Consider the following 5,000-nt stretch of genomic DNA (forward strand, 5'->3'; position numbering starts at 1 on the left):
TTGTCAATTGCTAAATCTGTATATGGATAAGTAGCCTATGGTTGTCAACTTATTTCGTACGGCCATACCAGCCTGGCAACGCCCGATCACGTCTGATCTCGGAAGCTAAGCAGGGTCGGGCCTGGTTAGTACTTGGATGGGAGACCGCCTGGGAATACCAGGTGCTGTATGCTCTTTTGCTCATTCACTTAGAAACTGACATCTTGCAATATGCACAAGTAGTCCTTCATGAAAGGGGCTGGAAGCTGTTTTCATTTTGACACGAGAGAGAGAGAGAGAGAGAGAGAGAGAGAGAGACCACCTTGCATTGTCAATTGCTAAATCTGTATATGGATAAGTAGCCTATGGTTGTCAACTTATTTCGTACGGCCATACCAGCCTGGCAACGCCCGATCACGTCTGATCTCGGAAGCTAAGCAGGGTCGGGCCTGGTTAGTACTTGGATGGGAGACCGCCTGGGAATACCAGGTGCTGTATGCTCTTTTGCTCATTCACTTAGAAACTGACATCTTGCAATATGCACAAGTAGTCCTTCATGAAAGGGGCTGGAAGCTGTTTTCATTTTGACACGAGAGAGAGAGAGAGAGAGAGAGAGAGAGAGACCACCTTGCATTGTCAATTGCTAAATCTGTATATGGATAAGTAGCCTATGGTTGTCAACTTATTTCGTACGGCCATACCAGCCTGGCAACGCCCGATCACGTCTGATCTCGGAAGCTAAGCAGGGTCGGGCCTGGTTAGTACTTGGATGGGAGACCGCCTGGGAATACCAGGTGCTGTATGCTCTTTTGCTCATTCACATAGAAACTGACATCTTGCAATATGCACAAGTAGTCCTTCATGAAAGGGGCTGGAAGCTGTTTTCATTTTGACACGAGAGAGAGAGAGAGAGAGAGAGAGAGAGAGACTACCTTGCATTGTCAATTGCTAAATCTGTATATGGATAAGTAGCCTATGGTTGTCAACTTATTTCGTACGGCCATACCAGCCTGGCAACGCCCGATCTCGTCTGATCTCGGAAGCTAAGCAGGGTCGGGCCTGGTTAGTACTTGGATGGGAGACCGCCTGGGAATACCAGGTGCTGTATGCTCTTGTGCTCATTCACTTAGAAACTGAAATCTTGCAATATGCACAAGTAGTCCTTCATGAAAGGGGCTGGAAGCTGTTTTCATTTTGACACGAGAGAGAGAGAGAGAGAGACTACCTTGCATTTTCAATTGCTAAATCTGTATATGGATAAGTAGCCTATGGTTGTCAACTTATTTCGTACGGCCATACCAGCCTGGCAACGCCCGATCTCGTCTGATCTCGGAAGCTAAGCAGGGTCGGGCCTGGTTAGTACTTGGATGGGAGACCGCCTGGGAATACCAGGTGCTGTATGCTCTTTTGCTCATTCACTTAGAAACTGACATCTTGCAATATGCACAAGTAGTCCTTCATGAAAGGGGCTGGAAGCTGTTTTCATTTTGACACGAGAGAGAGAGAGAGAGAGAGACTACCTTGCATTGTCAATTGCTAAATCTGTATATGGATAAGTAGCCTATGGTTGTCAACTTATTTAGTACGGCCATACCAGCCTGGCAACGCCTGATCTCGGAAGCTAAGCAGGGTCGGGCCTGGTTAGTACTTGGATGGGAGACCGCCTGGGAATACCAGGTGCTGTATGTTCTTTTGCTCATTCACTTAGAAACTGACATCTTGCAATATGCACAAGTAGTCCTTCATGAAAGGGGCTGGAAGCTGTTTTCATTTTGACACGAGAGAGAGAGAGAGAGAGAGAGAGAGAGAGAGACCACCTTGCATTGTCAATTGCTAAATCTGTATATGGATAAGTAGCCTATGGTTGTCAACTTATTTCGTACGGCCATATCAGCCTGGCAACGCCCGATCACGTCTGATCTCGTAAGCTAAGCAGGGTCGGGCCTGGTTAGTACTTGGATGGGAGACCGCCTGGGAATACCAGGTGCTGTATGCTCTTTTGCTCATTCACTTAGAAACTGACATCTTGCAATATGCACAAGTAGTCCTTCATGAAAGGGGCTGGAAGCTGTTTTCATTTTGACACGAGAGAGAGAGAGAGAGACCACCTTGCATTGTCAATTGCTAAATCTGTATATGGATAAGTAGCCTATGGTTGTCAACTTATTTCGTACGGCCATACCAGCCTGGCAACGCCCGCTCTCGTCTGATCTCGGAAGCTAAGCAGGGTCGGGCCTGGTTAGTACTTGGATGGGAGACCGCCTGGGAATACCAGGTGCTGTATGCTCTTTTGCTCATTCACTTAGAAACTGACATCTTGCAATATGCACAAGTAGTCCTTCATGAAAGGGGCTGGAAGCTGTTTTCATTTTGACACGAGAGAGAGAGAGAGAGAGAGAGAGAGAGAGAGAGAGAGAGAGAGAGAGAGAGAGAGAGAGAGAGAGAGAGAGAGAGAGAGAGAGAGAGAGAGACCACCTTGCATTGTCAATTGCTAAATCTGTATATGGATAAGTAGCCTATGGTTGTCAACTTATTTCGTACGGCCATACCAGCCTGGCAACGCCCGATCTCGTCTGATCTCGGAAGCTAAGCAGGGTCGGGCCTGGTTAGTACTTGGATGGGAGACCGCCTGGGAATACCAGGTGCTGTATGCTCTTTTGCTCATTCACTTAGAAACTGAAATCTTGCAATATGCACAAGTAGTCCTTCATGAAAGGGGCTGGAAGCTGTTTTCATTTTGACACGAGAGAGAGAGAGAGAGAGACCACCTTGCATTGTCAATTGCTAAATCTGTATATGGATAAGTAGCCTATGGTTGTCAACTTATTTCGTACGGCCATACCAGCCTGGCAACGCCCGATCTCGTCTGATCTCGGAAGCTAAGCAGGGTCGGGCCTGGTTAGTACTTGGATGGGAGACCGCCTGGGAATACCAGGTGCTGTATGCTCTTTTGCTCATTCACTTAGAAACTGAAATCTTGCAATATGCACAAGTAGTCCTTCATGAAAGGGGCTGGAAGCTGTTTTCATTTTGACACGAGAGAGAGAGAGAGAGACCACCTTGCATTGTCAATTGCTAAATCTGTATATGGATAAGTAGCCTATGGTTGTCAACTTATTTCGTACGGCCATACCAGCCTGGCAACGCCCGATCTCGTCTGATCTCGGAAGCTAAGCAGGGTCGGGCCTGGTTAGTACTTGGATGGGAGACCGCCTGGGAATACCAGGTGCTGTATGCTCTTTTGCTCATTAACTTAGAAACTGACATCTTGCAATATGCACAAGTAGTCCTTCATGAAAGGGGCTGGAAGCTGTTTTCATTTTGACACGAGAGAGAGAGAGAGAGAGACCACCTTGCATTGTCAATTGCTAAATCTGTATATGGATAAGTAGCCTATGGTTGTCAACTTATTTCGTACGGCCATACCAGCCTGGCCACGCCCGATCTCGTCTGATCTCGGAAGCTAAGCAGGGTCGGGCCTGGTTAGTACTTGGATGGGAGACCGCCTGGGAATACCAGGTGCTGTATGCTCTTTTGCTCATTCACTTAGAAACTGACATCTTGCAATATGCACAAGTAGTCCTTCATGAAAGGGGCTGGAAGCTGTTTTCATTTTGACACGAGAGAGAGAGAGAGAGAGAGAGAGAGAGAGAGAGAGACTACCTTGCATTGTCAATTGCTAAATCTGTATATGGATAAGTAGCCTATGGTTGTCAACTTATTTCGTACGGCCATACCAGCCTGGCAACGCCCGATCACGTCTGATCTCGGAAGCTAAGCAGGGTCGGGCCTGGTTAGTACTTGGATGGGAGACCGCCTGGGAATACCAGGTGCTGTATGCTCTTTTGCTCATTCACTTAGAAACTGACATCTTGCAATATGCACAAGTAGTCCTTCATGAAAGGGGCTGGAAGCTGTTTTCATTTTGACACGAGAGAGAGAGAGAGAGAGAGAGAGACCACCTTGCATTGTCAATTGCTAAATCTGTATATGGATAAGTAGCCTATGGTTGTCAACTTATTTCGTACGGCCATACCAGCCTGGCAACGCCCGATCACGTCTGATCTCGGAAGCTAAGCAGGGTCGGGCCTGGTTAGTACTTGGATGGGAGACCGCCTGGGAATACCAGGTGCTGTATGCTCTTTTGCTCATTCACTTAGAAACTGACATCTTGCAATATGCACAAGTAGTCCTTCATGAAAGGGGCTGGAAGCTGTTTTCATTTTGACACGAGAGAGAGAGAGAGAGAGAGACCACCTTGCATTGTCAATTGCTAAATCTGTATATGGATAAGTAGCCTATGGTTGTCAACTTATTTCGTACGGCCATACCAGCCTGGCAACGCCCGATCACGTCTGATCTCGGAAGCTAAGCAGGGTCGGGCCTGGTTAGTACTTGGATGGGAGACCGCCTGGGAATACCAGGTGCTGTATGCTCTTTTGCTCATTCACTTAGAAACTGAAATCTTGCAATATGCACAAGTAGTCCTTCATGAAAGGGGCTGGAAGCTGTTTTCATTTTGACACGAGAGAGAGAGAGAGAGACCACCTTGCATTGTCAATTGCTAAATCTGTATATGGATAAGTAGCCTATGGTTGTCAACTTATTTCGTACGGCCATACCAGCCTGGCAACGCCCGATCTCGTCTGATCTCGGAAGCTAAGCAGGGTCGGGCCTGGTTAGTACTTGGATGGGAGACCGCCTGGGAATACCAGGTGCTGTATGCTCTTTTGCTCATTCACTTAGAAACTGACATCTTGCAATATGCACAAGTAGTCCTTCATGAAAGGGGCTGGAAGCTGTTTTCATTTTGACACGAGAGAGAGAGAGAGAGAGAGAGAGAGAGAGAGAGAGACCACCTTGCATTGTCAATTGCTAAATCTGTATATGGATAAGTAGCCTATGGTTGTCAACTTATTTCGTACGGCCATACCAGCCTGGCAACGCCCGATCACGTCTGATCTCGGAAGCTAAGCAGGGTCGGGCCTGGTTAGTACTTGGATGGGAGACCGCCTGGGAAT

The 5,000-nt window shown here is 47.4% G+C and overlaps 14 non-coding genes and 3 pseudogenes across 14 annotated transcripts in view; all 17 read left to right on the forward strand.

Moving 5' to 3' along the window:
- The first annotated feature begins 54 nt into the window (after positions 1 to 54).
- Positions 55 to 173, forward strand: LOC146283016 (5S ribosomal RNA). The gene has a single exon (XR_014760524.1). It is a non-coding gene; the product is annotated as a 5S ribosomal RNA (ribosomal RNA).
- Positions 174 to 361: 188 nt separating this feature from the next.
- On the forward strand, positions 362 to 480 carry LOC146283017 (5S ribosomal RNA). Its single transcript, XR_014760525.1, has one exon. It is a non-coding gene; the product is annotated as a 5S ribosomal RNA (ribosomal RNA).
- Positions 481 to 666: 186 nt separating this feature from the next.
- Positions 667 to 785, forward strand: LOC146283018 (5S ribosomal RNA). Its single transcript, XR_014760526.1, has one exon. It is a non-coding gene; the product is annotated as a 5S ribosomal RNA (ribosomal RNA).
- Positions 786 to 971: 186 nt separating this feature from the next.
- On the forward strand, positions 972 to 1,090 carry LOC146283019 (5S ribosomal RNA). Its single transcript, XR_014758848.1, has one exon. It is a non-coding gene; the product is annotated as a 5S ribosomal RNA (ribosomal RNA).
- Positions 1,091 to 1,264: 174 nt separating this feature from the next.
- Positions 1,265 to 1,383, forward strand: LOC146283020 (5S ribosomal RNA). Its single transcript, XR_014758849.1, has one exon. It is a non-coding gene; the product is annotated as a 5S ribosomal RNA (ribosomal RNA).
- A 176-nt stretch (positions 1,384 to 1,559) lies between these two features.
- On the forward strand, positions 1,560 to 1,668 carry LOC146283021 (5S ribosomal RNA; annotated as a pseudogene).
- A 188-nt stretch (positions 1,669 to 1,856) lies between these two features.
- On the forward strand, positions 1,857 to 1,975 carry LOC146283022 (5S ribosomal RNA; annotated as a pseudogene).
- A 172-nt stretch (positions 1,976 to 2,147) lies between these two features.
- LOC146283023 (5S ribosomal RNA) lies at positions 2,148 to 2,266 on the forward strand (annotated as a pseudogene).
- A 248-nt stretch (positions 2,267 to 2,514) lies between these two features.
- LOC146283024 (5S ribosomal RNA) lies at positions 2,515 to 2,633 on the forward strand. The gene has a single exon (XR_014758850.1). It is a non-coding gene; the product is annotated as a 5S ribosomal RNA (ribosomal RNA).
- Positions 2,634 to 2,807: 174 nt separating this feature from the next.
- On the forward strand, positions 2,808 to 2,926 carry LOC146283025 (5S ribosomal RNA). The gene has a single exon (XR_014758851.1). It is a non-coding gene; the product is annotated as a 5S ribosomal RNA (ribosomal RNA).
- Positions 2,927 to 3,098: 172 nt separating this feature from the next.
- LOC146283026 (5S ribosomal RNA) lies at positions 3,099 to 3,217 on the forward strand. Its single transcript, XR_014758852.1, has one exon. It is a non-coding gene; the product is annotated as a 5S ribosomal RNA (ribosomal RNA).
- A 174-nt stretch (positions 3,218 to 3,391) lies between these two features.
- Positions 3,392 to 3,510, forward strand: LOC146283027 (5S ribosomal RNA). The gene has a single exon (XR_014760769.1). It is a non-coding gene; the product is annotated as a 5S ribosomal RNA (ribosomal RNA).
- A 192-nt stretch (positions 3,511 to 3,702) lies between these two features.
- LOC146283028 (5S ribosomal RNA) lies at positions 3,703 to 3,821 on the forward strand. Its single transcript, XR_014760527.1, has one exon. It is a non-coding gene; the product is annotated as a 5S ribosomal RNA (ribosomal RNA).
- Positions 3,822 to 4,001: 180 nt separating this feature from the next.
- On the forward strand, positions 4,002 to 4,120 carry LOC146283029 (5S ribosomal RNA). Its single transcript, XR_014760528.1, has one exon. It is a non-coding gene; the product is annotated as a 5S ribosomal RNA (ribosomal RNA).
- Positions 4,121 to 4,296: 176 nt separating this feature from the next.
- On the forward strand, positions 4,297 to 4,415 carry LOC146283030 (5S ribosomal RNA). The gene has a single exon (XR_014760529.1). It is a non-coding gene; the product is annotated as a 5S ribosomal RNA (ribosomal RNA).
- A 172-nt stretch (positions 4,416 to 4,587) lies between these two features.
- On the forward strand, positions 4,588 to 4,706 carry LOC146283031 (5S ribosomal RNA). Its single transcript, XR_014758853.1, has one exon. It is a non-coding gene; the product is annotated as a 5S ribosomal RNA (ribosomal RNA).
- A 192-nt stretch (positions 4,707 to 4,898) lies between these two features.
- The window catches only part of LOC146283032 (5S ribosomal RNA), a 119-nt gene continuing 17 nt past the window's right edge, over positions 4,899 to 5,000 (forward strand). Inside the window, exon 1 of the ribosomal RNA XR_014760530.1 lies at positions 4,899 to 5,000. This exon is cut by the window's right edge and continues 17 nt beyond it. This is a non-coding gene — a ribosomal RNA (5S ribosomal RNA).

The sequence above is a fragment of the Hypomesus nipponensis genome, chromosome 6 (assembly GCF_054491055.1).
Source record: "Hypomesus nipponensis isolate SF chromosome 6, ASM5449105v1, whole genome shotgun sequence".
Lineage (NCBI taxonomy): Eukaryota > Metazoa > Chordata > Actinopteri > Osmeriformes > Osmeridae > Hypomesus > Hypomesus nipponensis.